At 42.7% G+C, this 26,480-nt stretch overlaps 1 long non-coding RNA gene across 2 annotated transcripts; it reads left to right on the top strand.

Moving 5' to 3' along the window:
* Positions 1-6,400: 6,400 nt before the first annotated feature.
* On the top strand, positions 6,401-25,874 carry LOC116066668. 2 transcript variants are annotated; one of them, XR_004898683.1, is made up of 4 exons: positions 6,401-6,411; positions 24,545-24,556; positions 25,038-25,187; positions 25,259-25,874. It is a non-coding gene; the product is annotated as an uncharacterized LOC116066668 (long non-coding RNA). The 2 variants fall into 2 exon arrangements; XR_004109012.2 differs by lacking the exon at positions 25,259-25,874 and having other exon boundaries at positions 25,038-25,244.
* The last annotated feature ends 606 nt before the right edge of the window (positions 25,875-26,480 follow it).

The following is a 26,480-nucleotide window of genomic DNA, read 5'->3' as shown; positions in this document are numbered from 1 at the left end:
TCCACATGTTTGAGTAACAGTAGCTAAAACCTAGAGTGGCCAGCTGTTTATGAAATTAGTGAACCTTCTCTTTTCAAATAAACCTATATATTTGTTACACAATTTTAAATATTCACATCTTAGGAAGGAACAAATGGGGGCTGAGTGCCACAGACACAGAGTCGCAAATCAAACTGAGCTTTTATTTCTTACCAGCAGCTTCCTACTATTTTTTTTTGTCCATCTTCCCTGCTGTTAGCATGCAAACCTTTACTGCCCTCAGTATTTCTGCTGTTCTCTGATTCGCTTCTATTAACCCAGAGGTGGAATAGGACGAGCAAATAAAACAAGATCTAAAAAGAATCGATAAATGTTTCATCAGATTTAAAAGACGGTGTTAGCCTCAGTTTTATGGGTACTACGCTACAGTTTCAGGGTGGCCAAGTCCTTGGGTTTAAAAGAAAGGTTTATGGTGCTGTAAACATAGCCCAATTCTCTTTTCCATTTCGACCACATAAAGTCGTGACAGATAAGTAAATCTACACTGGAGAGTAGAAGCTCTGTGCCCCTGCTCTTTCTCCTCTGCAGGTTTCTCTCCACTTTTTCCTTTCATTGCAGTCAAGAGCACCTGAAGGGTAAATGCCAGGACCAGGCTTTGAGTTTATAGTGAATTCTAGCAAAGAGGAACCATCCTCAGTGATGACATAACCAGAAATGTGCTGAATACATAGACCGTACAATTATTGTCTCTCTATCAACCACGAAAAGCTGTTAGAATGCAGCTGATTTCATTATCAATGTTCAAGGATGTTTTTTTTTAAAGAATTAAAGCTATTAGATTTCAAAATGTTCATTGATCTCACCCTAATGTCTGCCTCTAGGTCTATTTCTTTTTTTTTTAAATGACAAAGTGACAGTTTTTGGAAAGAGGAGGGCTCAAGCTGCAAGGTAAATATATTTTGTATGTGTTTTTACATTTCATCATGTTTGAATTACAATTGTCTCATATTGATTGTACCAGAAAGTACATTTTATTGATCTAACAGTTGTGGGAGACTTTTAAAAGAGTGCTCCGCGTTGCTTTCCTATTACATTGTCGGCCTTATCATGGGCCGTTTTTTCCTTTTTTTTTAAATGAACAAAATTGCCACCATTGGAAAGAGTTTGGAAAAGGGCAGGTACTTGTGCCCATATAGGCATTGTTTTCATGGCAGGGATCACCCCGCTTCCCAGCATTACACGCTAGCGGGCTTGCTACGTTATCGGTTTCTCTTCACTGACCACTGCCAAGCAAAGAAAACAAAGTCTACACCCTCCCGTAACGGTAATGGATGCATCTGATTGGACGAACTTGTCACGTGGGTCTGTCTGCTCCCGTATTTCAAAACGGACCATAATGGCGGCTCGTTTGGAATACGATCTCTTATTTAAAATAGTTTAAAAATTTAGGCCATGCAGTCGCTGAATCTATCTTCATTTCAGATCGACTACGGTTAGTTTAAAAGATTTTCGTCAGCTTTTGAAAGGCGACGAGCATCAAGTTGCCTGGATTCAACTTTATGCAAATGAGTACCGGGCGACTAGATGCCCCGCTTCTCCAAAGTTCCCGCGACGCTACCAGAATTAATTGCACAGTTACTCCCATAGAAATGAATGGGAAGCGTGGAAATAATGCTGACAATGGACACACACCATGACAGGTGATGCCACAAGCGTTTGCACTTGTCACATGCTAGGACATGGACACATACCATTATGGAGGAGGTCGCAGCGGCTGGATAGTTTGGTGAAGCATGTGACTAAATGTGGCCAACTTAGGATGGATCAGCTCTGATAGAAGAACAACCAGCTGTCAAGTAAATGGAAAAATATTATAACTCATTGTCCTATAATTTGATATTTGCCTTTGTATGGTTAAAAGTTACAGAGCTAGTGTTTGCGTTTAACACAGCTTTTGTGCGACAGCTACACAGGATGAAACCATACTTTATTTGTAATTCATGTCCCTTTAGATGAATTTACGAGCACTTGAGACAGCACTCATAAACAAAAAGCAAACCCCTCTCCCTGGTTCCCTGGTTCCCCGGTCCCCCCGGACCACATAAGTAGCTGAGTGTAGAGTTAAATTTAGGTCAACACTTTATTAAGTGTAACAGATGCCTTGGTTGGTCTACCCCAAGGTTAGGGAATTGCATTTGCGGTCTGCTGTGACAGAATGGCAGACAGTTATGATAAGAGAGTGGCAGGGTGGAATCAATTTATTCTCCAACCACTGCAGTGGGAAGCCAGCCAGGCCAGTGTTATCCTCCACAGGCAGGCTGCGGGAGAGGAGGCAGAGGCAAAGCTAACAGGTGGCGGAGTCTAGCTTTCTAGGCCAGGGAACGCACCAGTCTTCAACTCATCACCCCAATTTCTACATCATTAACCTTACTCAACAATTGCAGTGCTACTAATAGCAGAAGAGGAGGTGTCCTACACACTGTATTTCCAGCCATTTAAAAATGTAAATGATACTTTCTTTATTGCATTGTGTATTTGTATGTGTCTGGTACTCGTTAGCTTTAAATTAGACTGACATTTCAATTAACTTTTTCATTTTGTGGTGTTTTTGCTCGCGAGGGAAGGTTATTTTCTTTTGTATGCCCAGTAGTGGGTGATATTTCTGTCCAACATCATTTAAAGTCGACAGGCAAGATGCAGTAACTGTTGCTAATGGCAATTACCATTCAAACTCAACTCAAAGAAATATATAGGTTCATGTAAAACAACTCGTATAGATAGATCAATCTCGTTAATGGATTCTCATGAACGGGTTTGTATGATATCGTTTGAAAACGTAGGCACCATTCGTATGATACCCTGCAAAATTACGGTGGCTGCCGGCTGGTCACATAACAACCGGTCCCATGATAGATAAGTTTAGCAGAGAAAAAGTGAAGTTGCGGTCGTTTCAGCAGCCATTGCCGTTGAGTTTAGCTGACAAAAGGTGACTGTCCTGTGGTGACGACAGTGGACACCAAAACCACTAGTTTGTGGTTTGGGTTTCCCCTTAAGTAGTACTCGCGAACACCGTTTTTCTTGGACCATATACAGAAAAGTGGCCAGTATGAAGTCACTCTGGGCCGAGAGTAGGAAAAACTGTTGAAACCAGAGTGTTCAGAACAGTGGGAAATCTGAATTTATCTCCTTAATTACATTACATTACATTACATTACATGTCATTTAGCTGACGCTTTTAACCAAAGCGACTTACAATTAAGTGCTTTCAACTGTGAAGGTTCAAACTCCAGACCACAAGTAGTAAGTGCAAATACAGTAGCTTTAAATAGGCAAAGCTACAAAGAGACAAATGAAAGTGCAGGTTCGAAAGTGCAAGTTCAAGAATTTTTTTTTTTTTTATCCGAGGTGTAGTCGGAAGAGATGCGTTTTTAGCCTTCGGCGGAAGATGTGTAGGCTTTCGGCCATCCTGATATCGATGGGGAGCTCGTTCCACCATTTGGGAGCCAGGACAGTGAACAGTCGGGATTTCGTTGAGTGATTAGTTCTCCCTCGCTGTGAGGGGGCAGCCAACAGTTTGGCTGATGCAGAACGAAGTGGGCGGGTTGGGGTATATGGTTTGACCATGTTCTGGATGTAAGTGGGTGCTGATCCGTTCGTGGCCCTGTACGTAAGTACTAGTGTCTTGAAGCGAATTGGTAACCAGTGAAGACAGCGGAGGAGCGGTGTAGTGTGAGAGAACTTGGGGAGGTTGAAGACAAGTCGAGCTGCTGCGTTCTGAATGAGCTGCAGGGGTTGGATGGCACATGCAGGCAGGCCAATCAGGAGGGAGTTGCAGTAGTCTAGACGTGAGATGACTAGAGCCTGAACCAGAACCTGAGCCGCCTTCTGCGTTAGAAGGGGACGTATCCTTCTGATGTTATGCAGTATGTATCTACACAATCGGGTGGTTGCAGCAATGTTAGCAGTGAAGGAGAGTTGGTCGTCAAGTGTTACACCCAGGTTTCTAGCAGTCTTGGTGGGGACTGCTATAGAGTTGTCAATTGTTATAGTCAGGTCTTGGGTAGGAGAGCCCTTCCCTGGAAGGAAAAGGAGCTCAGTCTTGTCGAGGTTGAGTTTCAGATAGTGTGTGGACATCCAAGAAGAGATGTCAGTCAGACAGGCCGAGGTACGTGCTGCTACCTGAGTTTCAGACTCAGGAAAGGAATTAATTGAAGCTTTGGCCACGTTTTAATATGAACACCCAACATTGTAACATTATGTAACATTATAGATATGACAGAAAATAGCGAAAAAGCATACTGTGTTTTCTTTAAGACTTCTGGTAGTCATCCTGACTTACACGGCGTCTAGACCGCAAGTGTCACGTCAGCGTTGTGCTTGCCGACAGCGTTCATGCGACACTGAAGCAAATGTCTATACTGGTTCCGTCTGTTCCACAAATTTTAAAGCCTGGAGCAGCATGGCAGGGAGGTGTTGGCGATTAGAGCAAAGTTAATGGCAGTAAATGTACAGCGTGATTTCAGTTTGTCCATGAAAAAGCACTGCAGCCCCTCAATACCCAAGAAGTTGCCATGTCTTGCTTCCCAGCTGCTGGACAAAAGCGAAGGGAGAGTCCGTGGGATTATAGTCTATATCCACGACGTTCCACTTCCGGGATTGCTCCGGTGCCGCCGGAAATTCCGCCGGATGTCCCTCTTTTTGCTCGGATGTGTGTTACCTTCCGCTTTCTTTATTTTGTTATTTTAAACTCTAGTCGATTTATGAGAGCTAGGTAGACTATCTGTCCAATCTGAGTTTTCTGTTGCACGACTAAAACGTTTCACCAAAACAAGTTCCTTGCCGAGGTGATTTAGCAGCGCCGCCCCAGAGACGATTGTGATTGGTTTAAAGAAATGCCAATAAACCAGAGCACGTTTTTCTCCCATCCCGGAATGCTGTGTGGACTAGCCAGACCTTCCTCCACAGCGCTGTGGAGGAAGGTCTGGCAATGCGAGACTAGTGGGATTATAAACCGGAGCATAGTGTGCTGATCTCTGACTCTGTACAGAGAAACAACACCTTTGCTCCGCCTAGGTTGAAAAATGTAGATACATTTAATTATCCAGGCCTTTTTTATTGTGCATCAACCTCGCGTTTATGCGCGTAATGTTGAAAAAATAGACGTTTGGTAGACCGATCTACGCCTGTGAGCCTGCATGGAGCCGGTGCAGACAGCTGTATTGATAAAGATGAGAGAGTATCTGTTGCGTGAGATGTGTCATGGAAAAACGGAGACTGTCCTTCCCCGAAAAACGACCCTATAGGTCTTTTGGACAAGCATCAATTACAACCAACATTCATGTTTATTATTTGGTGGCACTCTCTAGTGGGCGTAGTAAATATGACTGGATTAACACTAGAAGTGCCGGAATTCCATAACTACTAGAACTGCCGTGAGCGGTCATTTTGACCGCCAGATTCCAAACTCTATAATCTCTCATGATAAATACCTAATTGCAATATTGTATTATGTATTGTGTTAGGATATCTTTAGAAAAACGTAATAACACCGAAATGTACATTTTAACGAGTTTAATTATACATTTGAGTAGTAATACGTGTTTCAATAATTCATATCATAGTAAACCGTAATTATTTCATACATTAATATTCTGAAAAATATGGTGTGGAAATTCATTTAACTTAATTCATAATAGCTATCTTATTTGAACATTTAGCTATAACATAACCTGGCACTGCCTCCGTTTTGGCGTCTGCTGCGGTGCGCTGCTGCTCGGACCGTGCGCCGCTGCCCTTTTTTCCTCCATAAACTCCACTCTCAGCTCCTCTGCCAGTTGCTGCATGAACTTCCTCCGGACAATTTTACTGCTGGTGCACTCCTTGGAGAGGATGTGTGCAACGATTCCAGCCAGTTCGAGGATGTATAAAGTTATATGAACACGTAGACACCTACCGGCCATCTACGTGTACCGCACCTTTCACAGAGCGAGCGCCCGGTGTTTGCCTTCTGATTCAGAACAGAGTCCATCCACGCCGTAGTATCCTACGTTACCGGCTCTGGCTTTGCCTTCGGCCCATCGGTGATGCCCACACTTGTTACTCGAGACCGCTAGTTACGTTTCTCTGACAGAGACTATGGTAGTTACTAAGCAACCGAGATGCATATTCAACCGCGCGAAAAATTTAAAACAATACCGCGAAAATCCGAGCGGTCAATATGACCGTATATGGCCGAAATAGGTAAAAGTGATTGTATTTTCTTTGCCTTTTGTGTAATGTATATAAAAACTATTTTAAATTAAAATGCAGACTCTTTTAGGAAAAGTCAGGCAGCAGCAGGATTGTATTTTTTTATTTAGCAAAGTTATTACACATATAAATTTCAAAACGGTCAAAATCACCGTCATGGCCGTTCTAGTGTTAAAGCAGGAAGTCATGTGGCCTACTATCAAGACGGAAAAAAGTCCATTAAAGCACCCATATTATGCTCATTTTCAGGTTCATAATTGTATTTTAAGGTTGTACCAGAATAGGTTTACATGGTTTATATATGGGAATGGGTCAAACAAACAAGACTTTTGACAGCCAAATTAGCTTTTTCACTCAGAAGAAAGCTCACATCAAAAATGTTGTGAACCTGTTAGGAGATTGAAATAGTTTTGTGGTGTATGTCTTCCACCTTAAACCTGACCTCGGACCTCTTTCCTAGCCGTAACCAATTTGAAAATGGAAATAGTTAACTACTATTGATTTTCTAAATCTAAAATGTTACTTACTGGTAATCTTACCTTTTACACACAATTATGTCAGAATATACATTAATGCTTATCATTTTATTTCTGTAGTTGCAAATCTGTAAACCTTCCAGTCCATAATTTCCAGGACTGGTTATAGGGAATATTTTGTCCCACAGAGCCATCTTCTTGTATAGAGGTATTTGTTGTGATTAATCTCTGCCTGCCTCCAGGATGTCCTGTCGCTAGGTATTCATGTGATCAGCTGGAACCACCAGATGTGTCAATGGATTCCTACACTGAGCGATTGACTGCTGTTCGGATTCATAAGCAGGGCGACTGACTGCGGCTAGGATTCATAAGCTGCGTGATTGACTGCTGTTGGCACAATAGCTGCCAGCGGCGCAAGTGGTGGCTGACAAACGACAGAGTTGAGTTGGCGGCGAGGGAAATTACCTCGGCTCTCTGCGAAGCCATCCAGCAATCATCCCACATCCCGGCGTCTTTCTCAGTGCCTTTTTACTGCCACACTCAATCACTGCCAAACAGATAATACAGCCACAACTCCCAACAAACACATTTGCATCACACACACACACACATAGAATAGCTTCCCTGGTGCATATAGTACATAGTACAATCAAGACACCTAGATGATTATGAACATCTGTAAGCTTCTTGCGGTTACAACCGCCATGTCATTAAATATAACAAAATTAATGTGACAGCAGGAAATGAAGAAAAAAAAAAGATCATGAATTACCATTCTCTGCTTTCTTTCTCCAATTTAATTGTTTTTGGGTAACCTAATCTCTGAGTGCTGACTGCTTAAGTCAATTTGTATTATGTTTTAATTGACAATACAGCAGTCAGGTGGCGGCCATTATGAGGAGTGGGAGAGGAAAACACCACATAATGCTGCATTAATGTCAATTAATTGGAAATGTACTCTGTTAGGGGCTGCACTCCCCACTTCTCTTCCCCTGTAATGTTGTGCAGTATCTCTGCAAATAAATGTTTTATAATGACAAGGCGGCGAAGAAGTGGGATGCAAGGGACGCAGTGTTCTCAATTTGGAGGAAACTTTGGCTCTGATTAATGGCTTTTGTTCATTGTAGCTCAGCACCGTCTAAGGAGGCTTCTTTGTAAAATGCTGCTCTTTCAAATCTGTGCATAGATTAGGGGTGGGGGAAAAATGGAAAATTGTATGTATCGTGATTTTTTTTTTTTCATGACGATTTTTAAAATCGATTCTTTTTTTAATTTATTTTACCAATGACTCACCTTAATATTTTCTGTATATAGTACCACCGATGGCGACTACATCACATCTGTTTACAGCTAAACAGATGGAACGCAGAAAAAGCAGCATGTTATGTTCTTCTTTACAAAGTAAATAAATATCAGACTGACTTGATGTGCATTCTTCTTAGAAAACAATTAGTTTTTAGAAATGTCTCATGATATAGTGTCTCTAAAATTGTATTATTCAACTTGTGTTTTTGTTAAAGAAGGAAAAGAAAATTGCAAAACTCAATACTATCAAATCCCAATACTTCTAGAATCGCATAAAATGAATTTGCAATACAAATCCAATCGGCGCCCATGTATTGTGAAAGAATTGAATCAGGACAAAAGCATATTGCCCAAGCTTAAGCGTAAATACAGAAGAACTGGCAAGAAGAATGCTGCTCCACAAGGGCATGGTTGCTATAGAGACAGAGGATGTCAGTGGTGTTTTATTTAGTCTGACATTACATTGACCGTCTTCTGCCAAAGCGGTGTAGAGCCTACTGTTTAGAGGCTACTGTTTATGAAAAACTATTTATAGATAAATGATTTAATGATTGTTGGAAAATGATCAACTGTTCATCAAGTGATTAGTCAAAGCTCTACTGGTTACTGGGTGCTAGTGTACGTTCCCTAAACAACTGTAACATGTCTGTGCAACATTGATATCCTCCAAGGATGAAATAAAAGCAAATTATATCAGGTATTATAATTATGGTCAGGGTAAAGTGGTAAAGACCTCTCCTGGAACCATCACCTTATCGTGGTGGAGAGGTTTGTGTGTCCCTATGAACCTGAGGGCTGTGTTGTCTGGAGCTTTGTGCTCCTGGTAGGGTCTCCCAAGGCAAAGTGGTCTCAGGTGAGGGGCCAGACAAAGAATGGTTCAAAAACCCTATGAGTGACCGAGGAAGAGATGGAGTGACCCTGCCCGGAGGAAGCCCGGGGCCCCCGTCTGGAGCCAGGCCCAGATGGAGGGCTCGTCAGCGAGCGTCTGGTGGCCGGGTTTGCCACGGAGCCCGGCCGGGCACAGCCCGAAAAAGCTACGTGGCATCCATCTCTCCATCCCATGGGCCCACCACCTGTGGGAGGAACCGCTGGGGTCGGGTGCGCTGCCACATGGGTGGCAGTGAAGGTCAGGGGCCTCGACGGACCAGACCCGGGCAGCAGACGCTGGCTCTGGGGACGTGGAATGTCACCTCTCTGTGGGGGAAGGAGCCGGAACTGGTGCGGGAGGTGGAGCGCTACCGGTTAGATCTGGTGGGGCTTACCTCTACGCACAGTCTCGGTTCTGGAACCATACTCCTGGATAGGGGTTGGACTCTTTTCTTCTCCGGAGTTGCCCAGGGTGTGAGGCGCCGGGCGGGTGTGGGGATACTCACAAGCCCCCAGCTGAGCGCCGCTACGTTGGAGTTTACCCCGGTGGACGAGAGGGTCGCCTCCCTACGCCTGCGGGTTGTGGGGGAGAAAACTCTGACTGTTGTTTGTGCATATGCACCAAACAAGAGTTCGGAGTATTCGGCCTTCTTGGAGACCTTGAGTGGAGTCCTATATGGGGCTCCAGTGGGGGACTCCATAGTTCTGCTGGGGGACTTCAACGCGCACGTGGGCAATGATGGAGACACATGGAGAGGCGTGATTGGGAGGAACGGCCTCCCTGATCTAAACCAGAGTGGTTGTTTGTTGTTGGACTTCTGTGCTAGTCATGGATTGTCTATAACGAACACCATGTTCGAACATAGGGATGCTCATAAGTGTACTTGGTACCAGAGCACCCTAGGCCAAAGGTCAATGATCGATTTTATAATCGTTTCATCTGATCTGAGGCCGTATGTTTTGGACACTCGGGTGAAGAGAGGGGCAGAGCTGTCAACCGATCACCATCTGGTGGTGAGTTGGGTCAGGGGGTGGGGGAAGATTCTGGACAGACCTGGTAAGCCCAAACGGGTAGTGCGGGTAAATTGGGAACGTCTGGAGGAGCTCCTGTCCGACAGACTTTCAATTCACACCTCCGATGGAGCTTTTTGTGCATCCCTGTGGAGGCTGGGGGCATTGAACCCGAGTGGACAATGTTCAAAGTTTCCATTGCTGAAGCTGCGGCGAGGAGCTGTGGTCTTAGGGTCTTAGATGCCTCAAGGGGCGGTAACCCACGAACACCGTGGTGGACACCGGTGGTCAGGGAAGCCGTCCGACTGAAGAAGGAGTCTTTCCGGGATATGTTATCCCAGAGGACTCCGGAGGCAGTGGCAAGGTACCGAAGGGCCCGAAGGGCTGCAGCCTCTGCCGTGAAAGAGGCAAAGCAGCGGGTGTGGGAGAAGTTCGGAGAAGACATGGAGAAGGACTTTCGGTCGGCACCAAGGTGCTTCTGGAAAACCGTTCGCCACCTCAGGAGGGGGAAGCGGGGAACCATCCAAGCTGTGTACAGTAAGGATGGGACGCTGTTGACCTCAACTGAGGAGGTAATAGAAAAAGGAGCACTTTGAGGAACTCCTAAATCCGACTAATACGCCCTCTATGGTAGAGGCAGACCTGGAGGATGATGGGGGATTGTCGTCAATTTCCCGGGTGGAAGTTGCTGAGGTAGTTAAACAACTCCACAGTGGCAAAGCCCCAGGGATTGATGAGATCCGTCCAGAAATGCTTAAAGCTCTGGGTGTGGAGGGGTTGTCTTGGTTGACACGCCTCTTCAACATTGCGTGGAAGTCTGGGACGGTGCCTAAGGAGTGGCAGACCGGGGTGGTGGTTCCCCTTTTCAAAAAGGGGGACCAGAGGGTGTGTGCCAATTATAGGGGTATCACACTTCTCAGCCTCCCTGGTAAAGTCTTCTCCAAGGTGCTGGAAAGGAGGGTTCGGTCGATAGTCGAACCTCAGGTTGAAGAGGAACAATGCGGATTCCGTCCTGGTCGTGGAACAACGGACCAGATCTTTACTCTCGCAAGGATCCTGGAGGGAGCCTGGGAGTATGCCCAACCGGTCTACATGTGCTTTGTGGATCTGGAGAAGGCCTATGACCGGGTCCCCCGGGAGATACTGTGGGAGGTGCTGCGGGAGTATGGGGTGAGGGGGTCCCTTCTCAGGGCCATCCAATCTCTGTACAACCAAAGCGAGAGCTGTGTCCGGGTTCTCGGCAGTAAGTCGGACTCGTTTCAGGTGAGAGTTGGCCTCCGCCAGGGCTGCGCTTTGTCACCAATCCTGTTTGTAGTATTTATGGACAGGATATCGAGGCGTAGTCGGGGTGGAGAGGGGTTGCAGTTCAGTGGGCTGGGGATCTCATCGCTGCTCTTTGCAGATGATGTGGTCCTGATGGCATCATCGGTCTGTGACCTTCAGCACTCACTGGATCGGTTCGCAGCCGAGTGTGAAGCGGCTGGGATGAGGATCAGCACCTCTAAATCGGAGGCCATGGTTCTCAGCAGGAAACCGATGGAGTGCCTTCTCCAGGTAGGGAATGAGTCCTTACCCCAAGTGAAGGAGTTCAAGTACCTTGGAGTCTTGTTCGCGAGTGAGGGAACAATGGAGCGGGAGATTGGTCGGAGAATCGGCGCAGCGGGTGCGGTATTACATTCAATTTATCGCACCGTTGTGACGAAAAGAGAGCTGAGCCAGAAGGCAAAGCTCTCGATCTACCGGTCAGTTTTCGTTCCTACCCTCACCTATGGTCATGAAGGTTGGGTCATGACCGAAAGAACGAGATCCAGGGTACAAGCGGCCGAAATGGGTTTCCTCAGGAGGGTGGGTGGTGTCTCCCTTAGAGATAGGGTGAGAAGCTCAGTCATCCGTGAGGAGCTCGGAGTAGAGCCGCTGCTCCTTTGCGTCGAAAGGAGCCAGTTGAGGTGGTTCGGGCATCTGGTAAGGATGCCCCCTGGGCGCCTCCCTAGGGAGGTGTTCCAGGCACGTCCAGCTGGGAGGAGGCCTCGGGGAAGACCCAGGACTAGGTGGAGGGATTATATCTCCAACCTGGCCTGGGAACGCCTCGGGATCCCCCAGTCGGAGCTAGTTAATGTGGCTCGGGAAAGGGAAGTTTGGGGTCCCCTGCTGGAGCTGCTACCCCCGCGACCCGAGACCGGATAAGCGGACAAAGATGGATGGATGGATGGTAAAGTGGTAAAGATGGTCTCTTCATATCCAGCCTGTCTCCTGCAAAATGTTCATATACTGCTATTTATATATTGCTGATGGTTTACAGGGCTAAAACTGGTAAGGATAGGGACAGATTGTGGTTTTGGTTTAAGGCAAACTGAAATAAACTTTCATTTTTATATTACATTTAACTAAAATATATAATTATTATATGTAATAAAATAAGGGATAACATTCACGGGAATAGTACCTTGTATGATTTCATATGAAAAATAAAATTGATTGATTCATTTCATAGTGGATATTTCCTTAAACAAAAGTGAAATGAGAATTAAATGTCAGTAACCTTAGCATATTTTAAAAACTGAAACTCCTCCCATCCTTCAAATCAGTGTTGACTTCAATATTTATCCAAACACACCAACCCAATCTTAATGAAGTGAAGCAAACATGTTTTAATTACCATCACCCTGTATGACATCACCCTGTGTGACTTCACCATGTATGACATCACCATGTATGATATCACCCTGTATGTAGTCTATATCCTCGACGTTCCACTTCCAGGATTGCTCCGTTGCAGACAGAAATTCCGTCTGTCACCTTCCTCTTTCTTTGTGTTGGCGTTCTAAACTCGGGTGGATTTCTGAGGACTATGGTTAACTGCTCTTCAGATCTCTGCAGGGTAAATCCAGACAGCTAACTAGACATCTGTCCAATCTGAGTTTTCTGTTGCACACCTAAAACAAATTTTTAACGTACACATGTTCCACCAAAACAAGTTCCTTCCCGCAGCTTTTCTCTGTGCTCAGCAACGTCCAAGACGATTGTGATTGGTTTAAAGAAATGCCAATAAACCAGATTATGTTTTTCTCCCATCCCAGAATGCTTTGTGGGCTGGCCAGACCTTCCTCTGCAGCACCGCGGTGGAGGAAGGTCTGGCAAATCGAGACTAATATTTATCCAAACATACCAACCCAATCTTAAAGAAGTGAACCTAACATGTTTTAATTACCATCACCTTGTATGACCTCACCCTGTGTGATATGACACTGTATGACTTCACCCTGTATGATATCACCATGTATGACTTCACCCTGTATGACATCACCCTGTATTACTTCACCTTGTATGATATCACCATGTATGACTTCACCCTGTATGACATCACCATGTGTGACTTCACCCTGTATGCAAAAGGCTCAAGTAGCATTAGCATGGACAGTGAGTGTTCACTTGTTGCTAGGCTACTCCCCTTTCATGTTACAACTTGCCCAAGCTTGAAAAGAACAGCTGTCAGTTACATTTTAGTTTCTAAAGTGAAGTTTCAGTTGGTTTCCGTGTGTCAGTGACCACAAGTAAGTTTTTACTATTACACTGACATTACCCTGTATGACGTCACCCTGTATTACTTCACCCTGTATGACATCACCATGTATGACATGATGACATATATTGTATTACAGCAAATTGAATAAATTGACAGTGAGGTCTGTGCAGGTTTAGCTCCTAAACTTAATCATGAACAGTTTTAGATGTTTTAATGATGTGGACAGCAGTTAGTTTCCAGTCATATGTGTAAGATGTATATGAATGCAGACTTGAGGTTTACTATAACATATTACATACACTAACTCAAGTGGTTTGCTTCCTGCTTCTTACAGTGCAGACGCTTTGCTGCTTGCTCCTGCCTCTGCTTGCATATTTCTGCTGATAATCTTACTTTTCCTCTGAGAGAAACTATGAGCAGCGGCTCTTGGATACTTATAAATCACTGGACTATACATTTTTTGTAGACATAGTAGGCTATTGCCATATTTCAACATTTTTCTGCGTGAGCGTGGCCTACCAATAGCTCAAGCCTGTCCTAAAGTGATTGTAGCTAAAGCTAATTAGCAGCAAGATGCCTCCCTTCTCCATGGAGGACTACTACAAACTCCTTCAGAAGATTGTTATTCTGGAAACCAAAATTCAACGGTTAGAAGTAAACCTGGAAGTGAACGGATCATGTGGGAATGACACCACTTTACCATTGACCCAAAACAATGGACAGAAGCATGCCAACACACGGCTAACTAGCACCAGCAAGACTACGGACAAACAGGAGGGCTGTGGAATAAGTAACAAATCAACAAGTGGTAGTCCTCCCTGGAACTCTTTTGGTGCAAAGCCTAAGAGTAAATCCTTTTCCTGGAAAGGACGACTAATGGGCAGGGCGCAGCACCCTGAGATTTGTGATATGAACGGCTGGCCTGCATTACCATCCAGGCAGAGCGCCTCTTCTACCCCTGTACTCAGTAGGACACAGCCGTGGACAGCTGCAAAAGGGAGAATTAGCAACAAAATGCCTCCCCAACAACTGAGTGTGCAACTGGATAACAGATTTGCTCCTCTGCTGCAGGACCCTGGACATGACCTGGATTGCGTCTCATCGTCACACAGCAGGGTAAGGACTGAGAGCAATTCAAAAAGTAAAAATCTACAGGGAAAGCTAACGACTGGGCACCAAACTCTGATTGTGGGTGACTCTGCTGTAAAAAACATAAAAAGCAGTAAAAACACCAAAATTCTCTGTTTTCCCAAAGACATGGTGTCTGACTTAGCCCAAAGAATCCCGGATATCATGGCAGCACACCCAACTGTGAAAAACATTATACTGCATATAGGGTCACATGATGTTGTAAAGCAACAGTCTGAAGTGCTGAATCGTGACTTCATGATTCTGCTGAACACAGTCAGCTCCCTAAACGCGAAGGTGTTTATCAGTGGCCCTATACCGCCAGTCAGAATAGGAGCTGAGAGATTCAGCAGACTGTTGGCACTGAACAAATGGCTTTCAACTGCATGTACCGTCCACTCTCTGCGGTTCATTGACAATTTTAAAATTTTTTGGGACCGCAGACATCTTTTTAAAGCAGATGGACTTTTCCTTAACAAGCCAGGAGTAAAGCTGTTCACCTCTAGCCTACTTTACTTTCTGCACCACACATCTGCTCCCTCAGCCAAGGACACAGGACAAGATAAATCAACACAAACAAAACAAGAGGAAGACACAACAAAGTGCGGCAGTGATCCACCACAGCCCCCACCTGAGCAAAGATTTGACCATGGAGGACCTCAGAGCGGAGACGAGAAATCTCAACCCCCTTCACCCGTCCAACACTCCTCAAACCCCCTTACCAACACCGACGCCTTTGATGATCCATCGCTCTCCCCATTCACCCTTTCCCCTGTTTCCCCCTGCCACATGTTGGGGTTCACTGACCGGATGGAGCAGCTGGTAGATGCTGGAACCAAGTTTACCCCACTACCTTCTCCCATCACTCGCCCCCAGCATCAAACTGACCCTGTTTGGACTTAACCACTGAAAGTAAAACGCCAGGCACCTCTGCCCCCTCCAGGACGGCAGCTAACTCCCTCTCAACAGACTGATAAGTATGCTTGTGTACAGAATGAAACAAGCTTTAACTGATATGTGCTGGGCCCAGGCTGCATGCCTAGTGGCACTCATGACTCTTTCCAGGACAAGCCTGGGCCCTGTGTATTCAATTCTTCGTCAATCTATGTTGTGATAGGTAATAGAAAAAGAATGGTGAATCCGCTAAGTAAGAAAAAGAAGCACTTAACTGCCAATTTAGCAAATTTAGCATCCATTCCTCGTCAGCCACAGCCTGTCCCAAAAAACGAGACAGATAATTATTTTAACACACTAACATTAGCCTTACTAAACGTCAGGTCTTTGGCGGGTAAATCATTTTTAATCAATGATTTTATTATTAAACACAATCTTGATTTTATGTTTTTAACTGAAACCTGGTTAGACCATAATAACAGTGATGCTGTTCTCATTGAGTCAGCTCCCCCTAACTTCAGTTTTATGAGTGAGAATAGAGCGAATAAGAAAGGAGGTGGAGTCGCCATTTTGTTTAACGACTCGTTCCAATGTACTCAAATATCTTATGGAAACTTTGCTTCTTTTGAATATGTGGCTCTTCAGCTAAGGTCCCCCTCTCGACCTATATTTCTAATTATCTACAGGCCACCTAAATACTGTGCATCCTTCTTTGACGACTTTAGTGGACTGCTGTCTTTAATCTGTATTAACTTTGACTGTGTAGTTATTGCTGGTGATTTCAACATTCATGTTGACAACCCCCAGGATAGAGGGACAAAAGAACTGTGTTGTATTTTTGAGAACTATGGACTGACTCAGCATGTGACGGAGCCCACACACAACAAGGGGCACACTCTGGACTTGATTATCTCGAAGGGTTTGAACATTTCCAAGGTTGTGGTGACTGATGCTGCTCTCTCTGATCATTCCTGTGTTTTCTTTAATGGCACTATCTCTGTGCAAAAAAGTGTCCAAACAAAGTTAATAAGAAAACGGTATATCACTGACAACACCAGTGAAACATTCATTCAGCTTTTCTCGTCCACACCCACCCTCTCAGGGGTCTCAGTCACTGAGCTTGTAGACAATTTCAATTGTAAAATTACAAATGTTATTGATGCCATTGCTCCCATTAAGGTAAAAACTGTCTCTGATAAGAAAAGATCTCCATGGAGAAATGCCATACTGGTAAGAACAGAAAAAAGAGAGTGTCGAAAAGCAGAACGCAGGTGGCGAAAAACTAATCTCCAGGTCCACTACAACACCTATAAAGAGAGACTTCGCACTTATAATTTGGAACTGAGGAATGCAAGGCGGTCCTTCTTCTCGGACATTATTGCCAAAAACAATAATAATTCACGTGCTTTGTTTGCTACTGTCGATAGGTTAACAAACCCTCCAGTACCAGTAGCATCTGAACTTTTATCTACAAAGGCCTGCAATGATTTTGCCACCTTCTTCAATGACAAAATTCAGAAAATTAAACAAACAGTCAGTGCTTCCATATCGAGTACAGGGTATGTGTTGTCACAGTGTCCAGGCAAAACAGATTCCAATATGACCCAATTTCATATGATTAACCGTAAAAACCTGGAGGACATTATACAACATCTGAAAACCTCCTCCTGCTGCCTTGATATTCTACCAACGGGCCTTTTCAAAAATGTTGCAAATTGTTTGGCTACAGATCTTCTACAGATTGTAAACACGTCTCTTCTCTCAGGTATCTTCCCACAGGCCCTGAAAACTGCAGTCATTAAGCCACTCTTAAAAAAGAACAAGCTAGACACGTCACTAATGAGCAACTATAGGCCGATATCAAACCTTCCATTTTTAAGTAAAATCATTGAAAAAACGGTTTCTCAACAACTGAACCTTTTCTTGTCACTAAACAACAGTTTTGATGCCTTCCAGTCGGGTTTTCGACCACACCACAGCACTGAGACAGCTCTTGTTAAAGTCTTTAATGACATCCACTTAAACACAGATAGTGGCAAAATTTCAGTCTTGGTATTACTTGATCTCAGTGCTGCATTTGATACGGTCGACCATGACATATTACTAGACCGATTGGAAAACTGGGTTGGCATTTCTGGCTCAGTACTAAAGTGGTTTGAGTCTTATTTAAAGAATATGGACTACTTTGTGTCTATAGGGAATTATACATCTGAGCATACAAATATGACGTGCGGAGTTCCCCAAGGCTCAGTTCTGGGGCCTCTCCTGTTTAACATCTACATGCTTCCACTGGCTCAAATTATGGAAAACAACAAAATAAGTTACCATAGTTATGCGGATGACACACAAATTTATATAACCTTATCGCCAGGGGACTATAGTCCAATACAACAACTGACTAAGTGCATTGAACAAATTAACGACTGGATGTGCCAGAACTTTCTTAAATTAAATGAAGAAAAAACTGAGGTGGTTGTTTTTGGAGCAAAAGAGGAACGATTAAAAGTCAGCACTCAGCTTCAAACGATAATGTTAACAACAACAGACAAAGCCAGAAATCTTGGTGTAGTCATGGACTCAGACTTGAATTTTAACAGCCACATTAAGACAATTACAAAGTCAGCCTATTACCACCTTAAAAATATATCAAGGGTTAAAGGACTTATGTCTCAGCAAGACTTGGAAAAACTTGTCCATGCTTTTATCTTCAGTAGACTAGACTACTGTAACGGAGTCTCCTAAAAAATCAATCAGACAGCTGCAGCTGATTCAGAACGCTGCTGCTCGAGTCCTCACTAAGACCAAGAAAGTGGATCACATCACTCCAGTACTGAAGTCTCTACACTGGCTTCCAGTGCATCAAAGAATTGATTTCAAAATACTTTTGCTGGTTTATAAATCACTAAACGGTTTAGGGCCAAAATACATTTCTGATCTGCTAGTACACTATGAACCACCCAGACCTCTCAGGTCGTCTGGGACAGGTCTGCTTGTTGTCCCCAGAGTCAGAACTAAACAGGGGGAAGCAGCATTTAGTTTTTATGCTCCACATATCTGGAACAAACTCCCAGAAAACTGCAGGTCTGCTGCAACTCTCAGTTCTTTTAAATCAAGGCTGAAGACCTATCTATTTGATGTTGCCTTTCTTTAAATAACTTCATTTCTTATAATGAAGTTGCATTGTTGACACTGTATGACAATCTATATAAGCATATAAAGAGAAATTCCTATTTTATCTGCTTTTATATATTTAACTGTTTTAATTGCTCTTCAATGTTTCATTTCTTATACTGCACTGTAACTTTTATTCTTGTATTTTATCTGTTTTAAATTTTTTAATCTGTTTTCATGTAAAGCACTTTGAATTGCCCTGTTGCTGAAATGTGCTATACAAATAAAGCTGCCTTGCCTTGCCTTGCCTCAAGCAGGTTTCAACAATCTGCTCATTGATTTTCATACTGAAAGTAAATGAAAGGTAACCAATTGATGACTGCAATTCTAGAAGTAATATGTTCCAAATTTTAGAAGACAGCAGAATATTTTGCAAATTGTTGGCTCTGATGTAGTGTCGGCTAAAACATGTAAACAACTGGTATTAAATATATCCTAATTAGAAGATAATTGTACTTCATAATAAAAAAAAGAAAATGCAAGATAGAAATCAGGGGTAAATATTTCTTGACTGTGACAGTTTTCATACAAATACAACATTCTAAAAAGAAACATGAGATGTGGCACTATACATTATAATTACATGAAAACATCTCTTAATTTGATTGCCCTGGGAATTGCTGCGGGCTTCCATAGCTTCCTGATTAATTTAATAATGATTTGAACTAGCCGCCCACTCACTAAAGTCCAAACCATAATGCACCACCTAAGGTTAAAGCTGAGGATGGCCCACTCTTCAGTGCATTGAGGATGATAGAGTATGATATAAGGTATTGTCCATTACATATCCATTCATCCCAACACAATTTGACTAATGATATCATTTGGATGGTAAAACATGGTGAGCCTTTGGGACTGTAGACTTTCAGAGTTGGCTGTAGCTGCTTATTGTTTCACTTTTTAATGAGGCTCCCTTTAGGCCTTCTCATTAAAAGAGTTGTCAGTGGCGGTAATCTAAGCATGACCCATAAACCCATAACGCACTATTACGACCTAAATTGTTGTTGTTGGACTCCAGGCCAAGATAATATAATATGATGTAAATGAACATATAGTGTGGGATAATGTTGAGATTCTCAGAACAGTGTATGCCTGTTTTTGTCTTGCCTGGTAATCATAGTCATCAATTGTTTCAGACTGTATTTTCCTAAAACCTCTATTACAATGAACACAAACTGGATCAATATGAGTAAGTCTTTTCTTTTTTGCTCCACTGGTTGTGGCAGCCAATTAAATTGAGTTACTACAACTGCAGAAGCCTATCATTGATACAAAAGAAGGATAGCTTGCAGAAAAGAGAAATAGAGGCAGTGTTGCATTGATGCAACATTGCAAAGGTGTATGACGCACCAAGTATCAAGTGCGTTGTTGTGTGCTAATATTAGCATTTGGATCATCAAATCTGTTTCAGCAAGTGCATAAAAAATACTTTGCAGGTGTCAAAAGGTATGCAATTAGGAAGAGCCACCATGTGGATCAATGTCAAACCTTCTCATGTAAGCATTTCAACAACCACCCACTCTGACAACCGGACCATGACTATGAGATTGTCAAGGTAGGAAAGACCCTCATGCCATGGTGCCAAAGTGGTTTAAGTTCCAACTTCCAACCAGGCATGGGAGGAGTACTAAAATATTACTCAAGTTAAAGTACTGTTACTTAAAAGAACATTTTCCCCATTACTTGTGTAAAAATATATTTAGATGAAAGGAAACAGTAGGTCAGTTATAATGTACTCAGAGTAAACCTTACTGGGTTACATTTTTAAGAAAGGTAAAGAAAAATGGTATGTGATGATGATGATAATGTTATTAGATAGACCTATTGAATTAGGCTATACTTACACTACTACGTTTTCATTTTCAAGTAGTGTTTTTTCCAAACAATAGTTTTAGCTCCAGTAACAGAACTAATCTCGGTCCATACGACTGACAATGCATCTCACATGACTATTGGCATACAATGGGCATGCGTGTGCCGTTTTAAACAGGATGCAGATTGTCTGACGTTACTCTGCGGTTGAAAATCATGGATGTAGAAGTTGAAAATTCACATAATAGCAGAAAGATATTTGTTTTTAAACCAAAATGTAGTGTTGATGTGGCTACAAAATAAAGTGCATTAACATGTCAATGTATACAGTGGTGGAACAACATCACACCACAGAGCCCTTGTGTCCAAACCAGCAATACATTCCTAGACAGGCACTTTGCAGCCTCTGGGTCAGCCTACCATACAAGTTCCTATTAATTATAAACAACTGCCTTCCTCAGTGTAGCCTCACTAGAATTAGTCTTGAATTGCCAGACCTTACTCCACAGCGCTGCGGAGTAAGTTCCGGCTCCCTCCACACATACATTCTGGGATAGTAAAAATAAAAATTACTGTTCTAGTGTAGCCTCTGTTAGCTATGAATGCTTTCTCAAGACATTCTCACTCCCATTGCATCAAAAAGTGATGCTTGGTCAGGTGCCTTTGACGCAAAAAGTCTCTTGCATCGGTATCTGACACTGAGAGACACTGACCAAGCGTCAACATTTTACGAGTTGGAAGTGAGAACGGGTTGGCTTTCTCTCTGTGAATGGATGTATGCTGTACATTCAATCACTCCATATCCATAGCTTGCATCTTTCTTTTTTGTAAGCACCTAACAGAGGAGAAAAGACACATCCGTCAATCCTCCAACCAACACTCCATGACTTTGCAGACAAGCCTAAGTGATTGCACACATATCAAGCATACAAAACACACACTTAGGTCATTCTGTACTGTAGTGTACTGCAAAGTACAGTCTGCACAGTGGACTGTTGATGCCATTAGGCTTGGTTCAGGGGAAGTATGAGGACAGCTACAGCAACTCTTCCTATAATAGTCTGATAAACAATCATTATGGGTTTGGGTTTACATAGAGGGACACTACATTTCAGTTGTTTCAGTGGGCAGACCCACTAGGGAATAGGCAATCCACCCTCTTACAGAGGTTAAACTTATCTCCAGACTTTATGCGACATTATAATCATGTTTCACAAGCATGCCCATGGATGAAACACAAACTCTTAACTTTACGGTGTATTAATATATAAAATGTGTATTTGCTGAACCAGTAAAAGGACTAACAGCTACTGAGTAAAGAAGTGTCCTTGTACAAGTGTTTGAAAGAGTTGACTCACTGCAAAGTGGTAGTGAAGACTGGCACACCCCTGAGTGGTTTCAACCAGTTCTCAAGTAACTAATTTAAAGGTCACTAGCTTGATAAAATCCCAAATATCCAAAGTTCCACTTTTACAGAAGCTCACTTTTAAATCAACTTTGGCTCTACAAGTAACGACTAAAGTATGAGACTAATAAAGACTGTTCCATTTAGCGGCTGAAAGAATTATAACTAGTCTATCAGTAGCAAAGGAGGACGTCCGATAACGTTATAGAGCAACGATGTCCAATGTGAGGATGGATGGGTCAACAAAACATGGGACTTTCACATGGAAGATGCTGTTCTTTTCCTGTTTCCTACCACAAGGCAACATGTATTTATATCAACCAGGACCAAGCCCATTTTGTTACCTTAACAATGGGTTTATTATCGTAACCATAACAACAAACCATAACGCCTAACCTTAACAAAGTAATAATTAACCCAAACAATGGTCTTCCCCTAAACTTAACCAAGTTGTTTTTGGGCCTAAACTTAACCAAACCTTATCCATAATGTCACATCATAGAATAGATTTATTTTTCAATGCTTTAGTGTTTCGTTTTAAAGGGCAGGTATAAACTACAAACAATTTAGTGGATTTGTTGTGCAGTACCCATGACAAACCTTGCTGCACAGGGACTATGCAATCTGTGGATTATCTATAGCAATGAGGACACTTTTCTTTTTCTTTTTTTTAATTGTTAAAGTCAATTAACATTTGTCCAAGCTATGAGCACAACAAACACAATTGCATTCACCTCCATTGCATTGAGATCTGACAGTATGGCTGCAATGATAACAGAAAATATTTCCTTGTAACATTTACAAGCCTGCATGAAAATGTGGGAGGTGAAATATATACATGTTTAAATGTTAAGGCCGATTTATGCTTTTGCGTTAAATCGATGCCGTGGCTATGCACGTAGCTCGGCAGTGGCTTGGTAGCATTGCATTTCCCCCCCGACTCATTTCCGGGTTCTCCTTCTCCATAAACAACATGAAATCAAGGAGAGGGTGAACTTTTCCTGCTCCAGATCTCCCACCGTGGTCAGAAAGAACAGGGGAGACACTTTGTTTCTCTCACTATGACTCTAGAGTCACTACTCGCTCCGAAGATACTCACCGTCACTCTCTCACTCGCTCTACCACACACTCCCCACACACACATGCCGGCCTGCTATTCTCTTAAAGAGATCGAAGCACACACTAACACACAAGTATAAACTTCAGGCCCCTTACGTAGGCTCGGGCGAAAGTTTTTTGTGGAACCTCCGCAGAAACATAAATCACACTTTAGTGAACATGCATTTGCCTTGTAGTTACGTGTCTAATTGTATTGGCGCGTTTCATGTCCAAATTATTCTTTTATTAATCCATAGTATGCTGAAGATCTCCTGTAAATATTTTAGTGTGTTATGTAGGTCTACAAATTCTAATTCTAGATAGAATGCCAGCATCATGGACTGTGATTAACAGGCAAAAAACAAAAACCGACAAATAAAACCTGTTTATGACCACAATAGACAGAGGCAGCAATTGAAAAAGATGCAATTGAAAAGAAAAGTTGTATTATAAAAGCAATATAAGCAATACCTATATAAATATATACGCCCACTGCATTAGGCTACTGCAGTCATGCAAAGATATTAATAATGCAGTAATGGTATTTCCACATTACCCACATTTTACATTTCCAACAAATCAGCTGCAGTGACCACTCAATGAACACATAACCACTGAAGGTTTTGCAGATTCCTGTTGAAGGATTTCCACATGGATACACCGATGTTTCCTCTCTCCAACCTCCTCTGGAAGTCTTGTTTCGCCTCACTCCTTATCTCCTCAGAGCGGCATTTACTGTAAGTGACTGGAACACACATGACTTATGGGTCACAGGCTGGAGGATGGAAAAGAGAAGATGTAAGGAGGCATAATGAGCTAAAAGAAAAAGGGTGAATTCAATCTGAAAAGACAAAAAAAACAATGTTAGTTTGTCTTTCAATACTCTGACTTCCCTACTCTGTGACTCTCTGCCCTGAGTCCATTGGTTCCCGCTGAAGAAATAATCTTAAAATAAAAGAAATATGATATATCAGGCTTTGGATACACACACAATACTTATCAGTAGAGTCAATATATTGTTGGTTTTGCACTTTTGATGGGATTTGTTGACAAAAGGAGACATTTAAATATCACCATCATTTCTGTGTATATTCAGTCTACAAAAATGTATAAAACATTAGATAAACTGAATGAAGCTAAGTTCCAGATGCAGTGACGGTGGCTCTGCAAAATAGTCAGTGTTTGGTGTTTTAAGCCCCCAATGTCGCCTTCCAGGCAGCGCAGCAATGGTTATGTTTAGGGTTAGTGTTAGCTGCCTGGAAGGCAACGTTGGGGGCTTAAAACACTTTTTTGCAGAGCCACCGTCACTGCATCTGGAACTTAGCTTCATTTCAGCACCCCGGAAGAAAAAACGCCACATACAATATTAACTGAAGTTAACTGTTTAAACAAGCTATTTGAGATTAGATCTTGTAGATCTTACCCACCGGACGTATCGACGTCAACATGGAAATACTGTGCAGGTATCAACAGAAGGTCAAACTCTGATGAGAGCTGTGTGAAGACAATTCCAGCCCAGACTGAATTTTGTTCAGTATTTCAAGTAGCCTACAGCTACAACAACACAGTTTTTTTTTCTGACGCTATGGTACTATTCTCACAAGTATGTGGATTTACCCTGCAGAGATCTGAGGAGCAGTTAACCATAGTCCTCAAAAATCCAACGAAGTTTAAAATTCCAACAAAAAGAAATCGGTACCAAAGGTACCAGTCATCCGGCCAAAAAGAGTGAAACCCGGCAGAATTTCCGAGGGGCAACGGAGCAATCCCGGAAGGGGAACGTCGTGGATATAGACTAATAGAGGTCTTACCATGGCAGAGGCTGTCAGATTAGTGAACCCACATCTGAAAAGAAGTACTATCAATTTGATCATGAGAACATTTCGCCAAGAAAGCTATGCACTTTACAGTACCATGAAAATTAATTCAAATGCATGTGTATTTATTCAGACAATATGGTACCTATGGATTGATGGTATACTAATTTCTATACTCAGAATTGAGAGGAGGGCCCCTACAGGTGGCGGCGAGCATTTGCTGACTGACGATCAGGAGTTGGCGGTGGTAGTGATGGTGAGGGCTCGTAATGACATTAGACTAGCCAAGCCATTGTGTTCAGCAACGATACCTTTGCCAATGTGGCCTCCATCAGCCTACCAACTATTGCCCGCCTTTTGAGAAGGCACCAGGTATCTATGAAACATATTTACCTGGTGCCTTTTGAGAGAAACAACGACCGGGTGAAACAATTACGGGTGAATATGTTCAGGTACAGCACTATATAGTGTGACTATTGCAAATGTTTGATCTAAATGCTAGTTGCTGTAACATTTGTTTTAGAGGGTGATGGAGCTTGATGCTGCTGTGAACCATCACAAGTTTCTCTTTGTTGATGAAGCGGGCTTCAACCTGGCTAAAACCAGACGCCGTGGGCGGAATATCATTTGCCAACAAGCAACCGTTCAAGTGCATGAAGAATGTGGGGGAAAAATCTCCATGTGTGCTGCCATATCAGATGATGGGGTGGTAGGACCGTAGGCCCCTTTTGGGGTCCTACACCACTGCTACTCTCATTGACTTCCTAAATATGATTGAGCCGGTGTGTCAGGGTGAAGAGGTCGCCTATGTTATTGTGTGGGACAATGTTAGGTTCCACCATGCAGAGGTGGTTCAGGAATGATTTTGGGCTCATCCCCATTTCCTGTCCCTATATCTGCCCCCATACTCTCCTTTCCTCAACCCTATTGAGGAATTATTTTCATCATGGAGGTGAAAAGTCAACAACCACTATTTCCATCAGCATGTGACCCTCCTTCAGACCATGGATGAGGCTTGTGATGACATCACTGCTGACCAATGTCAGGCTTGGATTCAACATTCAAGAAGATTTTTCCCAAGTTGCGTGAACTATGAAAACATACATTGTGATGTGGACGAGAACTTATGGCCAAATCCAGAAGACCGAATACATTTTTTTTCAGCTCTGTTTTTTTTTTCAGTATTTGATTAGAAAAAACCTTAATGTTGCAATACATAAAAGTTTGTTTCTTGCATCGATGATTGGGGAACATGTCTTCATTGATCACACTTCTGATTATGGGATAGGAATTACGGATATAGTTGTTGAAATTGATGGGTAATATTAGTTACATTTTTGACTACTGTAATGTGAAAACAGTGAAATGTGATCTTGTGGCTTGCAGTGTAATGTGAAATCTTGTAGTGAAAGATGTTTACAAGCCAAATGAAATTAGAATCATTTGCTTTGAATGCAAGCTTTAATGATTTACAAGTATGATCAGTTGGGAGTCTTGTACTGAGAGTTTTGAAACACTGCAACATACTATTGATAACAGTACCACAGCGACTAAAAAAAAACTAATTTACATTGATGCACCTTGTGATTGTAAAGTTCTTACTTTAAAATATGTATGTATGTGTTCAAGCATAACACATCATCATTCCACTACACTAGTTTCCATTTACTTTTTACACTATACAATCTGCCCCACTGCATGTGACTGTTTTCTTGTACTGTGTGTGTGTGTGTGTGTGTGTGTGT

Source organism: Sander lucioperca, chromosome 10 (genome assembly GCF_008315115.2).
Source record: "Sander lucioperca isolate FBNREF2018 chromosome 10, SLUC_FBN_1.2, whole genome shotgun sequence".
Classification (NCBI taxonomy): Eukaryota; Metazoa; Chordata; class Actinopteri; order Perciformes; family Percidae; genus Sander; species Sander lucioperca.
This window is presented reverse-complemented; position numbering and strand designations above follow the sequence as displayed.